Genomic DNA, 21,248 nt, shown 5'->3' with positions numbered 1-21,248 from the left:
ATATCTATATTTTTTTCTCTAAAAAAGAATAGGTGTGTGTGTGTGTGTGTGTGTGTGTATACATAACTGAGTCATGTGCTGTACAACTAAAACTAACATGACATTGTAAATTAACAATACTTCAATTTAAAATAAAATAAATTTTAAAAGTCATCCCTAATCCTCAAAATCAGATAACTGTATTTTTCTTTCACTTCATAACCCTTACATCATAATTACTGCTGAGACAGCAAGGGCTGTGTCTTCTCTGCTATGTTCTCAAAGCTTAGCACAGTAACTGATGCATGGTAAACCCTTAAGAAACCCTTTGTTGCATAAGTGAATGACTGATTAATATAATGTAGACTGCTGGCCACGGTGAAGCAGAATTCTTGAGGATAATTCAATTTCCCAAGGCACAGACAAAAATGATTTTAAATAAGTAATGACTCCTTCCCTCTCCCACCACTTATGTTACCACCCCTTTGGAGAGGAGAGTGTTCTTTAACTATAATTTTCCAATCTGCCACCTTTAAAACTGAACTGTCATGTCAGCAGTGATGTTGAAGCATGTCTACATCTCTACCATCACTCAAGCCAAATGCTTTTGCTAATTCAGGTTTAGACCAGAAAGTCTCCTATACCCTTGGCATTGAAATCAAGAATTCTCTTAAGAGAAGGAGTGAAAAATGCAAGACAAGAGAAGTTCCAAACAGTGAAGTGGTTGATTAAGGGTTAAGGGAAACAGAAGAAGTTGCAGACACTAGAGGATTTCCCTTTTGGCTCAGCTGGTAAAGAATCAGCCTGCAATGCAGGAGACCTGGGTTCAATTGCTGGGTTGGAAAGATCCCCTGGAGAAGGGAAAGGCTACCCACTCCAGTATTCTGGCTTAGAGAATTCCATGGACTATATAGTCCGTGGGGTCACAAAGAGTCAGACACGACTGAGAGACTTTGTTTTATTTTTGTTTCACAGACCCTAGAAACCTTGTATAATTTTTTGAGGTTAAGTCCAGAAATCAGTTAGAAAACCATAGTTAGAGAGTTTTGAAAATTTTTGGCCAAGCCTTCAAGATTAAGGGGCATATTTTATTTACTTGCATATAGAGTACAATTTGTGTTAAAAGCATCACCCCTTAAAGTGAGAGCATGAAGGGACTTTCCTGGTGATCCAGGGGTTAAGACACTGTGTTCCATTACAGGGCACATAGGTTTCAACCCTGGTCAGGGAACTAAGATCCCACATGCCATGGAGCATCAACAAAAAAATAGAAGGATAACAAAACAAACAAACAAAAATGGAGAGCATGGTGGGCTGATCTGGGAAAATGACCCCAGTGCACCTGCCCTTATATTTATCGCATAAACCACCCTTCTAGGATAGAAAGGAGTCCAGAGAGGGAGCTGACTAGAACACTTCTTAATTTAAATGATACATTTAGTAACAATGTTCCAGACTCAGAAGGCTAGAGCAGGACTGTCTGGAAGCCAGTGACCACAGCATCTTTACCTTAGTGCCCCCCTCCCCACCCCCAACCAAGAGCTCTTGCTCATTCAAGGCAGGAGCTACTTGGTCAAGGTCTGTTGAATACAAACAAAAAGAAAACTCACATAGAACAAAGAGTAGAGAATTTTAAGTAATTGATCTTTCTATCATTGAAACTTCCTCTTGAGTATTATACTAAATTCTAGACTGACCCTAAAATTACCTATACTGAACTACAGACCCAGATGGGGCGAGAAAGGCGAATATGGACAAGACCAGGTAGGGTCTGAAGCCAGAGTGTAGGGTGGGAGATTGGCCACTGGGAAGACATGTACAGTTGCTGAGATCAGAAACAAGTAGAGTTGATTCTGAACATCTGAGATAATGGCCTGAGACTTCTCTTTCTCACCTAAAGGCCTGGCTGAGTTGAAGATTTTCGAGTGGGATTTGAATCCTTGGCCGAAGAAGGTTGGTAAGTGTTTAAAGGGACTAAGACATAGGAAAGCTTACACAGTTTGACTTGTAGAACCTTCCTCCTTTCACCTCCAGATTAACAATTCCCAGGAAGGGCCAGATTCATGGGCGTACCACCTTATACAGCTTGAGGGCTCTGTACTTGCTTCAGTGCTCTGCTATTGCCATCTTGAAACTCTCCAGAATCTTATTTTAGAATTTTTACTTTATAAGCAAGGCTCTGTGGGGCAATGGAGTGTGCACGTGAGCAGAGAGGATATGCACAAGCAGCATGTCTGCCACCTCATTTGCATATAGTGTTTAAGATGCCCTGTAAGCATAGACTTCTGAGGGACCCACGACATGGGCATATTCAGCAAGGCTGAAAGTGAGTACAAGTAACATTAAAACTGAGTAATCCAAGGATGCTGACAGCCCAAGTCTACACTTTCAGCCTGAACCAGAACATGCTTTGAACAGAAAAAAAAAAAAAAAAAAAAGCAGTGGGATTCTAAGAAGCATCAGCAATTTAAGAAGCCCATCGTTTTTCATTCATGTTATTCTCTTGCTTTAGCCAAACACTTTCACCAAAAATGATGACATAGGAGGAAAGGGAGAGATAGGGCAACACACAGTTCCTTCTTTCAGTTCCTCTTTACTCAGCCGAAAGGTAGAGAGTGTGGGTACAAGGTGTATATATCAAGACATGATATAAACACAGCGCAGCATTTCCAGTCTTCTGATAAGAACAAAATATATAAGTATGTGCATGCGTGCTGAGTCACTGCAGTCATGTCCGACTCTGTCATCCTATGGGCTGTAGCCCACCAGGCTCCTCTGTCCATGGGGATTCTCCAGGCAAGAATACTAGAGTGGGTTGTCATGCCTTCCTCTGGATATATGCAAGTACAATCTACAAATTATAAATTGTGCCATTCCAGTAATTCTGAATATGATCTTATATTTATGCTTAAAACTGACATTGCATGATATAAAAATGAATGGTAAAATTCATGCAAATAATTTTAAAATTTAATGACATTAAATAAAAATAAAAAACAGCATGACAAAACAAGAAAGAAGCCCTATAAGGAAAAAAATGTGTTTTAATACCTTTAATAGCATTTTACTCCTGCTCTTTTTTACTTTCTCTCCTTTATTTATAGTTTATTGACAATGTAGTGTTAGTTTCAGGTATATAGCAAACTGATTCAGTTATATATCAGTTATATATATATTTATATATATTATATATTTTTCTTATTCAGTTTTTTTCCCTTACTGATTATTACAAAATATTGAGTATAGTTCTCCCCACTGCTTTTTCTTTTTTTTTAAATTTATTTTAATTGGAGGCTAATTACTTTACAATATTGTAGTGGTTTTTGCCATACATTCACATGAATCAGCCATGGGTGTACATGTGTTCCCCTCCTGACCCTCCCTCTCACCTTCCTCCCCATCCCATCCCTCAGGGTCATCCCAGTGCACCAACCCTGAGCATCTGATCTCATGCATCGAACCTGGACTGGCGATCTATTTCACATATGATAATGTACATGTTTCAATGCTATTCTCTCAAATCATCCCACCCTCGCCTTCTCCCCCAGAGTCCAAAGTCTGTTCTTTATATCTGTGTCTCTTTTGCTGTCTTGCATATAGGGTCATTGTTACCATCTTTCTAAATTCCATATATATGCATTAATATACTGTATTGGTGTTTTTCTTTCTGACTTACTTCGCTCTGTGTAATAAGCTCCAGTTTCATCCACCTCATTAGAACTTATTCAAATGCATCCTTTTTAATAGCTGAGTAGCTTTTTAACAGCTTTCTTATCCATTCATCTGCCAATGGACATCTAGGTTGCTTCCATGTCCTGGCTATTGTAAACAGTGCTGCGATCAACATTGGGGCACATGTGTCTCTTTCAATTATGGTTTCCATGGTGTGTATGCCCAGCAGTGGGATTGCTGGGTAGTATGGCAGTTCTATTTCCAGTTTTTTAAGGAATTGCCACACTGCTCTCCATAGTGGCTGTACTAGTTTCATTCCCACTAACAGTGTAAGAGGGTTCCTTTTTCTCCACACCCTCTCCAGCATTTATTGTTTATAGACTTTTTGGATAGCAGCCATTCTGACCAGCATGAGTTGGTACCTCATTGTGGTTTTGATTTGCATTTCTCTGATAATGAGTGATGTTGAGCATCTTTGCATGTGTTTGTTAGCCATCTTTATATCTTCTTTGGAGAAATGTCTATTTAGTTCTTTGGCCCATTTTTTTTATTGGATCACTTATTTTTCTGGAATTGAGCTGCAGGAATTTCTTGTATATTTTTGAGATTGATTCTTTGTCAGTTGCTTCATTTGCTATTATTTTCTCCCATTCTGAAGGCTGTCTTTTCACCTTGCTTATAGTTTCCTTCATTGTGTAAAAGCTTTTAAGTGTAACTAGGTCCCATTTGTTTATTTTTGCTTTTATTTCCATTACTCTGGGAGGTGGGTCATAGAGGATCCTGCTGTGATTTATGTCAGAGAGTGTTTTGCCTTTGTTTTCCTCTCGGAGTTTTATAGTTTCTGGTCTTACATTAAGATCTTTAATCCATTTTGAGTTTATTTTTGTGTATGGTGTTAGAAAGTGTTCTAGTTTCACTCTTTTACAAGTGGTTGACCAGTTTTCCCAGCACCACTTGTTAAAGAGATTCTTTTCTCCATTGTATATTCTTGCTTCCTTTGTCAAAGATAAGGTGTCCATGGGTGTGTGGATTTATCTCTGGGCTTTCTATTTTGTTCCATTGATATATGTTTCTGTCTTTGTGCCAGTACCATACTGTCTTGATGACTGTAGCTTTCTAGTAGAGCCTGAAGTCAGGCAGGTTGATTCCTCCAGTTCCATTCTTCTTTCTCAAGATTGCTTTGGCTCTTCAAGGTTTTTTGTATTTCCATACAAATTGTGAAATTATTTGTTCTAGTTCTCTGAAAAATACTGTTGGTAGCTTGATAGGGATTACATTGAATCTATAGATTGCTATGGGTCATATACTCATTTTCACTCTATTGATTCTTCTGATCCATGAACATGGTATATTTCTCCATCTATTTGTGTCACCTTTGATTTCTTTCATCAGTGTTTTATCATTTTCTATATATAGGTCTTTTGTTTCTTTAGGTAGATTTATTCCTAAGTATTTTTCAACAAAGAATTCTGCATTTTTATTTTGCCCTGGGCCTGCATATCATATATCTAGCCTTGCTCTCAGGCAGGTTTTCCAAGGAGCATCATCTTGGAAAATTTTGGAAAGGAGGAATGCACAGCAGGGAACTGAAGCCTGAAAATTTATCTAACCCTCTTCCCAGTCACCGGGCAGTTAGAGGGCACTGTCAGGAACTCTGATGAAATAGGCAGATCTGGGCTCTGCTCCTTAGCTATGTGGTCTTCTGAAAGTTGCCTACCCTTTCTGAGCCTCTGTTTCTCCATCTGTGAAAGTGGAAAGTAACGTGCATGGGTGCTGTGAGGGCTAGACATAACTCATGCAAAGTATTTACTACATGGTAAGCTCTTAATATATAATAGTTATTAACACAGCTATAAAGGTCTATTATTTCTGGAACCCATAGGATGGTCCTTATATATGGCAGATAAAGGATTGCTTTTGTGAAAGGATTTGAAGACATACTGATTTCCTCCTGATGCCTGAAATCCCACCACCAATCCACTCCTGATTATTCTAACTCTCTTTTCCATGTGCCTACCCAGAAAAGGTATAACACAAAACCTGAGCATCTCAGTGTGAGTGTAACAACAGATAGAGGAAGTATCTGCAGTGGAAGGTGGAGTGGAGGATGTTCCTGAAAGAGAAAAGTGCCCTAGATTGAACACATGAGGGTAAGTAGAAGAAAGGACAAAAACAATTTCCACCTTCTTGGAAGCTAGCTACATGTTAGACTTATGATCATCAAAGTGGACAAGCTTGAGCAAATTGAACGTCTTCCAACCCATCAGTCTCAGTTTCATGTAAAATAATAGGTTGATTATTGTAAAAATACCTTCACACCCTAAGATTCAAAAATTCAACAAGCATTCATCAGTGGCTAGTTCTATGTGTGACATGGTGCTAGGCACTTTGGAAGACATAAAAAGGAATAGAGAAATATCCCTGCCCTCAAATCTCCCTGCCCATGTGGGAGACAGGATGAGATCAACACCTGCCATATATAAGGCAGGAAAGAAAAAGTGCTCTGGGGAGAACAGAGACTAAGATACAGAGAAAAGAGCAGGCGTCTTTATATGTTGAGCTGAGGTGTGTCTTTCTCTAGGGCTTCCAAGTGGCAAAGAATTTGCCTGCAATGCAGGAGACTCAGGAGACATGAGTTCAATCCCTGGGTTGAGAAGATCCTTGGAGTAAGAAATGGCAACCTACTCTAGTATTCTTGCCTGGAAAATCCCATGGACAGAGGAGCCTGGTGGACTATAGTCCCTGGGGTCATGAAGAGTCAGACGTGACAGAATAACTGAGTGTGTGCATGTCTTTCTCTTTACCCTTCCTGTCCTATTCTAACCTACATAAACATTTTTGTTTTGCTACATACTAGGAACTACGTTTTTGGGAGGCACATAAACTGTATCAAACATTATGCCAAAAACTTTCACCTATATCACATCAGTTAATTTGTGTAAATACTGCTAGGATGAGAAAATGGACTATTAGAAGCTAAGGACTTACCCAAAGTTGTACTACTAGTGAGTATCAGAGTCAGAATTCAAACCTAGGTTAATCTGACTGCATAGACCAATTAGTCTCTTTCCATTTTCTGTAAGAGCCTTCCCAAGTTTTCCCAAAGAGACCATGAGGTTATGTTCCTCTATACCTTTGCATCTGTTCTTCCTCTGTCTAGAACAACTTTAATCTCTTGTCTCCAGGGTAAACTCCTATACATAATTTCAAACCCAACTCAGCTATTAACTCTTTTTACCTACCTCTTCAGCCCTCCAAAAGATTAGTAATTCTTTATTCTCTGCTTCCAGATATCTCCTGAATATGCTGTTATCTACTTATCATATTGTAGAGGAATTCACTTATAAATTTGTCATCAATTTTAGACAGCAAAATCTTTGAGGGATGGCTCATATCTTTTGTGTTTATATATTTAGCACATGGTAGGAGCTCAACAAATTTTTGCTAAAACACGTTGAATTGGATATTCAGTTAAGGGAATTAGTATTGGGGGTTAGAATTATTGTTTTTTGTAAAGGACCAGAAAATAAACATTTTAAGCTTTGCAGGCTATAAGGTCTCTGTCACAATTACTCTGCACTGCTGTTTCAGTGCAAAAACAGCCTTAGAAAGCATACTGAAAAGAATGAACTGTGAAATGAATGTGACTGTGTTCCAATAAGACTTTATCAATAAAAGCAGTCTGGTATGCCAGATTTGGCATTCAGGCTGTAGTTTGCTAATCCCTGATGTACTGTATGCCACCAAGCTGATATTAGGAGTGGGAATAGACCAGGCCTTCCCAAGTGGAATAAGTAGCATGTGCAAAGGCCCTGTGGCAGTATTCATTCAGGGAAAACAAGGACCAGTAAGGTTGGTTTATGCTGTGCAAAGAAGGGAGTCATAATAGATATATCTGGGAAAGTGTGGTAAGACTATGGAAAGCCTCAAAAGCTAGAGTAAAGTCTATTCTAAATCCAGTAGGTATAGGAATGCCATTGATGTTTTTGAATAGATTGATGACCTGCAGTGACTAAACATTAGAAATTAAACTGCCCACACATGTACTAGACACACATAGATCAAGACCTTTAATATGGGCAAATGTAAGAGTGACAGAGGCAAAGTGTGCAGGAATTGGTAACTGATTTCACATCAGCATGAAAAGAGTAAAAGATGACTTTTCTAGCCTGGTGCCTGGGAACACAGTAGACTCAGTAATAAAACGAGGAAAGGCAAGAGGAAGAACAGACTTCAGAAAAAAAAAATAATAATCAATTTGTTTCAGACATGTTAAGTCTGATTTTAACACTTGTTTTGCCTAGTCAAAGCCCAAGTTTAAATTCTGTGAATTATAACAGCATTCCTTTCCAAAACTGGATTAAAATATTTCTGCTCTTTGGCAGGGAAAAGACTTATAAGTTTTTTCCAAAATATACCTTTCCATGATGTTTGATCTCTGTTTAATTTTTATTTTAAGCTCCACTTGTCCTAACAACTAAAGAATACTTAGAGTTTTCTCTCCTTCCGTGTGTCTTCTAATTTTCCAGTAATAGACTATGTAACTCAGACCATTCACTTTAGGTTCACATTTTCTCCATATAATGGGATAAATTAATAGAGACATGAATTCAATCCCAGGGTCAGGAAGATCTCCTGAGAAGGAAATGGCACCCCACTCCAGTATTCTTGCCTGAAAACTCCCATGGACAGAGGAACCAGGCAGGCTACCATCCTTGAGGTAGAAAAGAGTCAGATATGACTTAGCAACTGAACACCCACACATGCTGGGTGGGGATTTAGGCCTTTGTGTATGCGCTGTGATTATTGAGATAAGCGGGGTAAGGGTACAGTCCAATGATAAGAACACAAAAACCTAAATGTCAAGCTTGAGAGACAATTGAAATTGAATTCCAGTCCATTTGGAACATGTTCCGAAGGATCACTGATGTGGCACGTAGAAGCTGAGGTCAGGAACTTGCAAATTCTGAGTCAGGTTGCATGATCTCGGTGAGAAGCATCTGAGAGCAGAGTCGGAATGACTAAGTCGAGTCACACGGTTGAGATTCACATACAGAAACCAGGTGAGGTTGAAAGTGAAGAGCAGCAGAAGGGAGAATGTCTGGATCTTAACTGACCATGAGCAACCAGGAGGTATATACTCAGCCCAATGCAGCAATGTTTGGAGCCCTTGATGTCAGGAAACAACAGTGGTGGTTAAGTATATAATGTAAAATGGAAAACTATGTTCAACTCCGTATAACATTAAAAAAAAAAAAAAAAAAGTAGATCCACCACTACACAACTAATAGAAGGGCCAAAATCCTGAACAGTGACAACACCACATGTTGGCAACAGGAACTCTCATCCTTTGCTGATAAGAATGCAAAATGGTACAGCCACTTTGGAGGACAGTGTGGTGGTCTTATAAAACTAAACATATTCTTACCATATGATTCAGCAATCGTGCTTCTTGGTGATTACCCAAATGTGTTGAAAACTTTTGTCCACCCTGAAACCTGCATGTGGATGTTTAGAGCAAATCTGGAAGCAACCAAGATGTTCCTCTTTAGAAGAATGGATAAATGCTGTGTGGTGTGGTACATCCAGACCATGAAATATGATTCACCACTAAAATTAAATGAGCTGTTAAGTTATGAAAAGACATGGAAGAACTTTAAGCACATATTTAATTTTCTTAAAAGTGAAAGAAGTCAATCTGAAAAGGCTACATACTATGTGATACCAACTATATGACATTCTGGAAAAAGCAAAACTATGGAGATAGCAAGAAATATCCATGGTTGCCAGGAGCTGGCAGGGAGAGCTGGGGTTAAATAGGAAGAGCACAGAGGAATTTCAAGGACGTGTAACTATTCTATGTGATAATACAGTGGGGGATACATGATATTACACATTTGTCCAAACTCATAGAATATATAGCACCAAGAGTGAATCCTAATATAAATTAGGGACTTTGGGTGATGACGTGTCAAAATAGATTCATCAACTGTAACACATGTGCCATTGTGTTAACGATCACTGATAATGGGTGAGGCTTTTCATGTGAGGCAATAGAGAGTATATGGGAAATCACCGTACCTTCCTCTCAGTTTTGTTGTGAACCTGAAACTGCTCTAAAAAACCAAAGCCTTAATAAATTTAAAAAAAAAATCAAATTTACTAAAAGAATAGCAACAAAAAAAGATCCTAAAAAGGATGATAAAATCAAATGTTACAAGAAAAACTTACAAATAAAAATTGTGCTACAATCTGAACAAAGTCTGTACTTTAGTTATTAGCATTGTAACAAAGGTACTTTCTTCTGACAAATACAGTATGGCTAGGTAAGATGTTAACATTAGAAGAAGCTGAATGAAGGTGAACAGGAGCACTCTGTTGCTATCTTTATAACTTCTCTGTAAAATCTAAAACAATTCCAAAATTAAAAAGGCAAAAAAAAAAAAATCTCCACATAGCTTCCTGGATCCACCATTTACAGAGCTGAAAGATTAGTCATTGCTTAGGATGGCTTTTCTTCCAAAAGCCCTCACTGCAATGAGTCAGTCAGTTGCTCAGGGCACATAAGTAGAGACTGATGGACCTCGGTTCCAAGCCTGGCTCTGTTATTTACTAGCTGTGTGACTTGGAGTGAGTTTCCTTAACTTCCGTAAGTCTCTGTTTATTTCACCTATAAAGTGAGTACACTAATACCTGCCTATTACAAAATAATCCAGGGTGCTTTGCACATTGCCTAACACATGGATAGTGCTCTTCATGTGACAGCTAGTAGAACTGATTGATATCTGTATGTATGTATGTGTGTGTGTCAGAATTTAACCTCTCCATGGACAGAGTTGCCTCCATGGCACTCAGCGTATCTCATCAGCACCCCAGATGAAACGCTACACTTGTTTTGCTGTGCTTTGGGTTCACAAACAGAAGGTTCATCCAGCCTTCTCTCAGAAATATGATTTTCAACTCAGCCCCTCTTTTATATTAAAGTAAGCACCGTGACCAGATGGTCCCTGTTCTGGAGTTCCAGAATGACATTAAAAATGAGTGGGCAGAGGGATTTTATTAGTCATTTGTTGGCATCAGAGCAGCCATTTCCATGAAATTATAGGACAATGACAAAATTAAAGCAGCTTAGGCTGGGCTTCGGAAAGCTGGTCTCTGTCTGCAAATACTCACAGGTCAGGAATGTGGAACAGGGGCAATAAATTGAAGAATTACTGCCTGACGATCCCAGGTCCTTTTGGCTGAGAAGCCAAGACCTCTCTGGAGCTGGGCCCTGAGGAAAATAGTCTAATGACAGGAAATACTGCCATGCTGGAGGAGGCCTGCAACACCTCAGCTTTATGGTGAGCATGACGCCACCAGTGGAAGGAGGTAGGTCTTAATGGGCTGTGGGAAACTGCCCATGAGCTGGATTTAGTAGGTGAAGAGAAGCTAGAATCAAACCTGGGACTTGAAGCCAGAGCACCCAGGTAGAGGGTGTGGTTCAAGTCTTCCCTAGCTGGCCAGTGCCCTGCTTACACTTCATCACCTTGGACCCCGCCTCCTTTCTGCCCTGTCATTCCTCAGTGAAGCTGCCTGCCCACCACTTACACGCCCCTCCTCTAGACTACCTCCTCCCCCCACCCCCACCCCCTGCCCAGCTTAGGATCTTAGAAGCTAGTGGCAGATACAGTGGAACAAATAAATATGGAGCATAGAGACTCCAGACCTGAGTTCTGATCCTAACTCCACCACTTGCTTATGCAACAAAAAGGGAATGAACATCTCTCACCATTCCAATTTTCTCATGTTGAATAGCTTCCTTTGCATTAAAAACAACAAATTCCTCTCTTGGTCTGTAATTTCCATATGTGATTGTTGGGGGGGTTTAAATGAAGCAATATGAAAAGCATCTAGTACCTTGCAGGCATTCAATCGACATTAATTCAGTTCAGTTCCATTCAGTTGCTCAGTCGTGTCCAATTCTTTATGACCCCATGGACTGCAGCACACCAGGTTTCCCTATCCATCACCAACTCCTGAAACCTACTCAAACTCATGTCCATTGAGTCGGTGATGCCATCCAACCATCTCATCCTCTGTTGTCCCCTTCTCCTCCTGCCTTCAATCTTTCCCAGCAGCAGGGTCTTTTCAAATGAGTCAGTTTTTCGCATCAGGTGGCCAAAGTATTGGAGTTTCAGCTTCAGCATCAGTCCTTCCAGTGAGTATTCAGGACTGATTTCCTTTAGGATAGACTGGTTGGATCTCCTTGCAGTCCAAGGGACTCTCAAGGGTCTTCTCCAACGCCACAGTTCAAAAGCATCAATTCTTCGGCGCTCAGCTTTCTTTAGAGTCCAAATCTCACATCCATACATGACTACTGGAAAAACCATAGCTTTGACTAGACAGACTTTTGTTGGTAAAGTAATGTCTCTGATTTTTAATATATTGTCTAGGTTGGTCATAGCTTTTCCTCCAGGGAGCAAGCCTCTTTTAATTTCATGGCTGCATTTACCATCTACAGTGATTTTGGAGCCCCACCCCCAACCCACCCAAAAAATAAAGTCTATCACTGTTTCCATTGTTTCCCCATCTATTTGCCATGAAGTGATGGGACTGGATGCCATGATCTTAGGTTTCTGAATGTTGAGTTTTAAGCCAAATTTTTCACTCTCCTTTTTTACTTTCATCAAGAGGCTCTTTAGTTCTTCTTCACTTTCTGCCATCAGGGTGGTGTCATCTGTGTATCTGAGGTTATTGATACTATTTACCTTCCTCTTATTAACCACTGGGGAACTTTAGCAAAATACCCAGGGACGGATAGCATAATTTTCACTGTCATTGGCCTAAATTTTGGCCTTGCTCATAGCACAGTGGAAAGTAAAATGTCTTAGAATTCTAAGGAACATTGCCTTTTGAGATTTTTTTCAAAGCCAAGTGAATATCAAATTTTAATTTTCTGCTCTATGAGCTCAGATTTTTCTTGACAGCAACTGATTTTGATTTTTATATCAGAGTATATAGGAGGTAATTAGTGAATTGAAGGAGCTTCTTTCTTAGCATCCATTTGATATTTGCTTGAATAATTTTCCAACTCTTTCCGTGTATAGTTTCAATCTGAAACTGAAAAGAGAATAGTGAATGCATCTTGGTTGAAATCTTATGTCTCCTAAAAAGCTTTTTATGATTATCTTCAAGATATGCATCTTCTTTTCCAAAAGAAAAGATATAAGAGATGATTAGAATCTGCTTCTCCTAAATATTATCCATTTCTTTAGCAGCTCCTAAAATTGCTAAAGGAGATAGAGAGTCTGCTTTTGTATATTTTGGTGAATGACAGGGAGGTAGAAACCATTTACAAGTGACAAAATGGTTGTATTAACTTTTCAGACTGCCTTTTCTTTAAAATCTCATGTTTGATTGATTCTTAAGTACCTTGGTTCCAAGGCAGACAAGGGTCAGTCAGCTGTTGTTCTTCTCGGACAACATGTTAGTGGCATCAGAGTAACCATCATTTTTTTGTGTGATAACTTCACCATGGAGCTCATGTCTGCACACTTCAAATTTCTGAACTCAACAGCAATTGATTAAATGCTAACTAGACTTATTGTAGTGGTTGTTTTGCAGTTTTTACAAATATCAAATCATCATGCTGTATACCTGAAGTTATATTTAAATTATACTTAAAGAAAAAAATTAAAATGTATTTTTTCCTTTACCTTATATTATACTCTGGTCTCTATTCAGCTTATAGAATAAATCATATTTTAATGTGTTTGGAAATTTTTGTTAGAATGATGATTAGGTTTTGAATGAAGGAATAACATATTAAAATTTTTTAAAAATGAAAGGGCAGGTAATGAGATGTAGCAGGTAAAAGTTAAATTCAATGTGTGGTAAAAGGTAAATTGTTTCAGGATGAAGAAGAGGAAGAGAAGAATGTCATAAAAGTAAAAAAAAGTGTAGAATAAAAAACAAATATTGTATGTTAACACATATATATGGAATCTAGAAAAATAGTACTGATGAAGTTATTTGCAGGGCAGGAATGGAGATGCAGACGTAGAGAATGGACTTGTGGACACAGTGGGGGAAAGAGAGGCTGGGACATCTTGGGAGAATAGCATTGAAATATACAGAGCCATGTATAAAATAGATAGTGGAAAGTTGCTGAATAACAGGGAACTGAACCTGGTGCTCTGTGACATCCTAGAAGGGTGGGACGGGGTGTGGAAGGGAGGCACAAGAGGGAGGAGATATATATATATATATATATATATATATACTTTATAGCTGATTCACATTTTTGTATGACAGAAACCAACACAACATTGTAAAACAATTATCTTACAATTAAAATTTTTTTAATTAAAAAAAAATAATTACAATATCAGCTAGGTATTAGAGTGCCCTAGGTTCTCAGTGGAGATCTACCCATGTTAGCTGTGTGATTTTTAAAGACATTACTTAGCATTTCTATCTTAATTTTGTTACCTATACCAGAGATGATGTGCTAATAGCATCTAATAAGGTTATAAAAGGAGTAAATAAGTTAGTGTCTATCACATAGTAAGTACAATATAAATCTTTGTTAAAGTAGAGATAATAATGGCATAGTAGGTATTTGACACAATGCATTTGTCAAAACTCATACAAATTTATGGCAAAAAGAGTAAAATTTATGAACCACTCATTACATGATGGGTACTTTCTACGCATTAACTTTATAACTCCAAAATAACAGGTACCAGGGAAAAAATGCCACTTATAATGAATCAACCAAAACTAGGGTCTCAAGTTTTATATGTTAGTCGCTCAGTCGTAGCTGACTCTTGGTGACCCCATGGACTGCAGCCCACCAGGCTCCTCTGTCCATGAGATTTTCCAGGCAAGGATACTGGAGTAGGTTGCCATTTAAGTTTCATAGTGAGGAGTAAAATAAAAAATTATGAAATTAACTTTATTAAAATGTTCATTTAAAAAATGTATAGTATGCATGTATATTCATATGGGAGTTCTTCGAATAAACAGGTAACAAATCAACTTGGGTTTGTTTTAGCATCATTTTTGCAATCAAAATGTTTGATGTCATGAAATGGCATCATAAAAGCTTGATCTTAAAGAGGATATTTTTACCAAAATAATTTATGACTTGCTTAATTTTCCCAATATTTCCCTCATCTTCTGATGTTCAAGTCATTCTCTTCTGAAGAAACTGTCTTGTCACCATCCTTGTCCCCCATGAAATCCAACTAGATCCCCTCACTTATTCTTTTTCTGCCTTTGACTTCCAGGGTCTTTTTCTCCCTCCCTGCTTCTCTGATGAACTTCATTTCATTATGTTGGGTATTAAAATTAGTTGTTCAAATGCCTTTCCTTTGCCAGAAATTGATATTAAGAACTGCGACAATGTCTAAGTAAGCTTTATGTTCTCTACCGCACCTAAGGTGGTGCCTTGTGTTCAGTCAGCCTCAGTTTCCCCCTTTATAAACTAGAGTAGGGACTTCCGTGGTGGTACAGTGGCTAAGGCTATGCTCCAATGAAGGGGGCCCAGGATTAATGCCTGGTTCAGGGAACTAGATTCCACATGTTGCAACTAGGAGTTTGTCCACCGCAACTAAAGATCCCTCATGCTCCTACAAAGATCAAAAATCCCATGTGCCACATTTAAGACCCAGAGCAGCCAAATAACATAAAAAATAAAGAAAGAAAGAAACTAGAGGACAGTAACAAAACCTGAAACTCCTGCTTCAAAGATTACTGTGAGAACTGATGAGACTGTCCTGTCCCCCAGGCAGGGCCAGGAGCCCATTGGCACTTTTCCTCATTTCCCCCGAGAATGTCAATCCCTCTGCTTCATAAGCCATGGCAGGGGGAGTTTAGAACTTTCTCTTTTCCCAGTAGAGCAGGTTAGTCAGTACATTTCAACCTGCATGCTCATTCCAATCTCCTGACCTCTGACCTCTGAGATACAGCACCAGGAACAATTCTAGGCCCAATGGGAGAGACTGCCATGATGAGATAGAAATGTCTGCCATGACTTTAGGATTGACAACTGATGGTGTGTGATCTGTGATCTCAAAATATTGCCACCAGCGGTTACTCAGCCGCTGAGCATGCATGCTACTTCTCACATCAAGGAGAAGAATTGATTTCCTCTTCCCTTGAATCTGGGCTGGCCTTGTAACTTGCTTTGACCGAATTTGGAGGTAGTGATACGGGACTTCAGAAGCCAAGCCTTGAAAGAGATTAACAGTTTTTGCTTCCTCTCTTTTAGAAGCCAGATGCCATCTAAGATGTCTGGCTAACCTGAGGCCACCATGTTATAAGGAAGCCCAAGATAGCCATGTGGCGAGAGAGGGGCCGTGCTGAAGATCACTGAGCTGCCTGTCCTGTGAGTGAAGCCTTATTGGACCTTCGGGCCCATTGAATGCAGCTGAATAACTCTAGGTGACACTATGTGGAACTGAAGAGCCAGCCAGATGTGACCTGCCCTGGTTTCTGCCCCACAGAGTTATCAAAAAATGGCTTGCCTGGTGGCTCACCCAGAAAAGAATCTGTCTGCAATGCAGGAGACCCGGGTTCGATCCCTGGGTTGGGAAGATCCCCTGGAAAAGGGAATGGCATCCACTCTAGTATTCTTGCCTGGAGAATCCCGTGGACAGAGGAGCCTGGTGGGCTACCGTCCATGGGATCAAAGAAAGTCAGACACTGCTGAGTGAGTAACACTTTTTTTTTCACTTTTAAGTCATTTACATATTGGGATGGTTTATTGCACATCAGTAGATAACTGAAATCTGGTAGTTTGGACCAGAGTTTTACCATTTCCAAATTAAAGGGTACTGGTTATATCCCAAACCCCTAATCCAGGTAATCTAATTCAATCGCTTAGATACTGGTATATCTTAAACCTCTCCGTCAGACTCTCATATTAAATTAGAGTTCAGAATCACTGGTCCATATAGAATCGTAAGTGGATACCCTAAATTAGAAAGTCAAACTGAGCTGAAACAGAGGGATAAAATTCAGAAGTCATGAACATCTAGGATTAGCTAGATAAACAAATTAAAACAAAAACTCCTTAGTAATTGACAACAAGCCTCATTATGTCGGAGAAGCTGCAAAGGTTCAAACTGAGAAGAACGCAGCAATGAGAGATTAAGGAGGAAACCAAAATAAAAGAACCTTCCTCTTTTTTTTCTGCACAAATATAATTTTTCTATTTTTTTTTCTATCTCATTTTTTTCTGTGTCTGTACTAAATGAAACTTACCTGGAGTTGGGTGACAAAGGGCTGCATTGCATTCCCATTAATGTCATCTTAAGCTAAGTTTGCCGTGTGTTCATGAGTCCTCTAGGTCCTTATCCTCAAACTCAGGCCCAGGATCACCTGAGTTGCAGCAAAATTAGCCACACAAACAAGATACAATAGATGATAGACAGACAGACATATTTTTTTGCCAAGATTTTCAGGATTGTAATGTTGTGCCTCATATCACATTTTCAACTGAGATTTGGATAGAAAAAAGGTTTGAGAGTTTTTGGTGAAAACACAAGAGGAAGGAGCTTAAGGCCCTCTGATGTGTGGAGTGCTATTTGATATATTCGAATTACACTGGCAAGTTATTAAGGAAGTACGTATGCCAAGCCACACCATCAATTTCGAGATATTGACTCTAACAGAGATGTCAATATTCTGGTCACATCAGCAGAGTTTAACCTCAACTAATGTCTACTGACATATAATGCTTTGCCTGCCCTTTAAGCCATTTATATCTTTGTTTTAGGCCAAATGCATTCTGTCCCTATTGATATATAATTAGCAAGTACTTGAATCTAAAACTGTAAACATAGAAGAAAAAAGGAAAGAAAGAAAAGAAAGTGCTGTTTGCATTGGAGGCATGTCTGCCTTTGAAGCTTCGTATTTCAGAAGTTGAAATAAGAGTCTCCAGTGGTTTTGATTATAACCATTGCTATGTGGTCCTCCGCTTTCCAGGGCACCTCTCATAAGACCACGTGTCCAATTGGCTGAATAGCGCTGATTAGTGAATGAATATGACAGAGGAAAGCCTAGAGGTCTTTCAACCCCCGGCCACTTTCCAGGAGGGGAAGAACATGCTCTGGGCCAGGCACATTCAGTCTTCGGATGTGTTAATATGAAATACTTTCATCGCTCCAATTTCCACTCATGTGGATTTTTCCTGGCTCCAGCTCAGTGACCTGATTCTCTCATTTTCCCCCCTCTGAGAACATACTTTTTCTTAAGTTATATTTTCTCTGAAATCCACACCGTCTCTCCTCCCTTCCCTTTTGATTTCTTATTCAGCCTGGAAACTACCTCACCAGTTGTAATTAGCCTGAATACTGGAGGGAGGAGGGGAGGACTCTCCATGGGAAATAGACGAAATAAAGCAAGATTCCTTCTTCTAAGACTCAAGAAGAGAAACCCAGACCTATGGAAGCTGATTAAATTGCTCTTTGCTTTTTTTTAATCTATTGTAAAGTACCAAACTCTGATGAGGGCCTATTATCTCTGCTACTTTATAACCTTAATTGATCCATACCACACATTCTTAACTTGTTAGGAAAGATATACCTTCTAAAATACTTTTCTGGACAAAGTAAAGAGCAGAAATATACAATTCTTAAGTGAAAACAGCTTTCTGGATTTTTCTATCTGTCTTTCCTGTGTGTCTATTCTTTGTGTGTGTGTGTGTGTGTGTGTGTGTGTGTGTGTGTGTCTATTCTAATCTAAATGAAGCTTGCCTGGAGTTGGGTGACAAAGCTCTTCATTTAATTCCCACTAATGTCATCTGGCACTAATTTTGCAGTGTGTTCATGGGTCCATTAGAACCTTACAAATAGTATTTCTGTGAAAAAATTATCTTTCCTATGTTTTCACAAGTCAGTTTGTCATTTTAAAAAAATCATGATAGCTATGATTTCTGCATGCTGTGCTCTGTTCAGCTTTTGAACTGCTTTTTCTTCAACAGTCACTCCAATAACTGTGAAAGTAGTTATTATCAATATCCCCATTTTACAGGTGAAGGTCTGAAGCTTAGAGCTAAGTATATAATAATTTGCCTTAAGGGGCACAGTTAGTGTCAGACCTGAGTTTCAAACCCAGGACTCTTTAGCTCCAAAACTTTATACTAAGCACTATGTTCAACTGCCTTTCAAAAACATGCATGACCAGCTTGAAAACTGTTGAAGAAGAAGAGAAAAACAATTTTATTTTTAAAAACAAGAAAGAAAGTTAAGGAAATGAAAAATTTCCCTGTTTGAGCATAGTAGGAAGGTAATAGAAGGGAGAACGAAGGAGTGGCTGTTTAAACCCAGGACAGGGCAGGGCAGAAACACTTTGGTTTACACAAAGCTGATTTAATACAAGAAAGCATGTTATCTAGGTACCCAGTTTCCAAGAATAGTTACAGGCAATGCCTGTAAAACTGTGTTGAAAAACTGGTTGCTGAATTTGATGCAAACTCCACCTAAATCTAATAAACAAGAAATCACTGAACTGAAGTGTAATCTCCTTTATCAATTGGTGGTCTTTGGAGAAGATATTGCCTTCTCCCTCTTAATAAAGAAACCATAAAATTCTAGTCTGCTAACATAAAATTTCATACACATTCTCTTGACCCTTTAATAAGGATAAAAACTAGAAGAAATGTAAAGACAGAAGCCTACTTCATCATGTTTACACATTCCCCACTGCATGCTAAGACCATCATATTTTATTCTTTTATATATTTTTCAAATTCTAAAACTATTATCTGTGTAATTATTAGATACTGATTTTAAGCATCTCTGGTAATTTGTATTAGTTTATCTAAATGATGATGACAATAGTGGGCACTTGCCATAATTGCATTATTGACAGATACTCTCTTTTTTTTTTTTTTTTTCCATTTAGTCTTATTAGTTGGAGGCTAATTACTTTACATCATTGCAGTGGTTTTTGTCATACATTGAAATGAATTAGCCATGGATTTACATGTATTCCCCATCCTGGTCCCCCCTCCCACCTCCCTCTCCACTCGATCTCTCTGGGTCTTCCCAGTGTACCAGGCCCGAGCACTTGTCTCATGCACCCAACCTGGGCTGGTAATCTGTTTCACCTAGATAATATACATGTTTCGATGCTGTTCTCTTGAAACATCCCACCCTCGCCTTCTCCCAGAGTCCACAAGTCTGTTCTATACATCTGAGTCTCTTTTTCTGTTTTGCATATAGGGTTATTGTTACCATCTTTCTAAATTCCATATATATGTGTTAGTATACTGTAATGGTCTTTATCTTTCTGGCTTACTTCGCTCCAGTTTCATCCATCTCATTAGAACTGATTCAAATGAATTCTTTTTAATGGCTGAGTAATAGTCCATGGTGTATATGTACCACAGCTTCCTCATCCATTCGTCTGCTGATGGGCATCTAGGTTGCTTCCATGTCCTGGCTATTATAAACAGTGCTGCGATGAACATTGGGGTGCACGTTGCACATGACTGAAGCGACTTAGCACACGCACTCTTTAGATCAAGGACTCCTGACTGAACAGCCTGTTACACTGACAGCAAGGAACTTGCTCCCTGATCTGCGTAAGGTAATTATTTTGAGTGTTCAAAAGACATTTATGGTTGCAACCTCTTGACTTTATCACTGATTTAGCTCCTGATATTTTCCAGAGCTGAGTTTCCAGAGCACCTAGAGCTGAGAGTTGGCTGGCTGGCTGGAACAGAATCCCTAAGAGGTACGTGAATGAAATCATGGGAGACCATGGTTACTGGTCAGCGGACTCACAGAAACCTAAGGGAAATGTAATTTTGTTTTACTTTTGAGGCTCATGTCAAGAAATCTTTCACTTTGTGACCAGGACACTGAGACTTTTCTTTTTTTTCAATTTACCATAGCTTAAGGGCTTTCATGCTGCATTAAGTGTCTGTGGTGTTTAAATAGCATTATAGCCTATTAAATCCACGACCCAGAAAATAAGGAGCTAGATAAACACAAAAGAGTAATCTGTAAGAACAGTTTTTTATAAAGTTACTTCTCTATAAAATAGAAAAAAGAAAGCCTCTATGTAAAGTAGGAATTTGGGTCTTTGAGGCCTTGATAAGTAGAATATAAAGGGGAAAAATTTTCAACTGTTTCTACCTAATTTCCTGTCACATGTTTTTGGCTTCTTATAGCAAATATGTCTGTGGTGTTACATAGTCAAAGCATTAGTAATCATTGCCTTAGAATTCATGACTTCTTACTTTCCATGCTGAAGTTTGACCACACCTGTGTACCTAGGACGCAGCGAGAAACCTTCTCATTGCAATAAAAATAGCTTCAACCAGGGGCTGCTCTAATTTTGCTTGGCTTTGGTCTTATGAAATGACTCACTTAACACTTTTTAAAACTTCTCCTCACATATTGAATAAATAAAATGTAACTGAATCACTAATTTGCAGTAACTAACTGCACTAACTAGCTCTCACTTGGAAATATAAAGATTGCAAAACTTTATGCTCTAAAGTGAATCTATTTTTTTTTTTTTAATGGGCCCTTGGAAAGTCACCATTTGACTTCTGGACACAGTGTTTCAGATTCCAGTGTTAATTTTATTAAGCAGTA

General features: G+C 38.9%; 1 long non-coding RNA gene across 1 annotated transcript; it reads left to right on the top strand.

Moving 5' to 3' along the window:
• Positions 1-1,879: 1,879 nt before the first annotated feature.
• LOC139030809 (uncharacterized) lies at positions 1,880-20,971 on the top strand. Its single transcript, XR_011483197.1, has 4 exons — positions 1,880-1,936; positions 15,908-16,348; positions 20,033-20,232; positions 20,315-20,971. It is a non-coding gene; the product is annotated as an uncharacterized lncRNA (long non-coding RNA).
• The last annotated feature ends 277 nt before the right edge of the window (positions 20,972-21,248 follow it).

Source organism: Odocoileus virginianus, chromosome 24 (genome assembly GCF_023699985.2).
Source record: "Odocoileus virginianus isolate 20LAN1187 ecotype Illinois chromosome 24, Ovbor_1.2, whole genome shotgun sequence".
Taxonomy (NCBI): Eukaryota; Metazoa; Chordata; class Mammalia; order Artiodactyla; family Cervidae; genus Odocoileus; species Odocoileus virginianus.
Note: the sequence above shows the minus strand (reverse complement) of the source record. Positions and strands in the feature narration are given on the sequence as shown.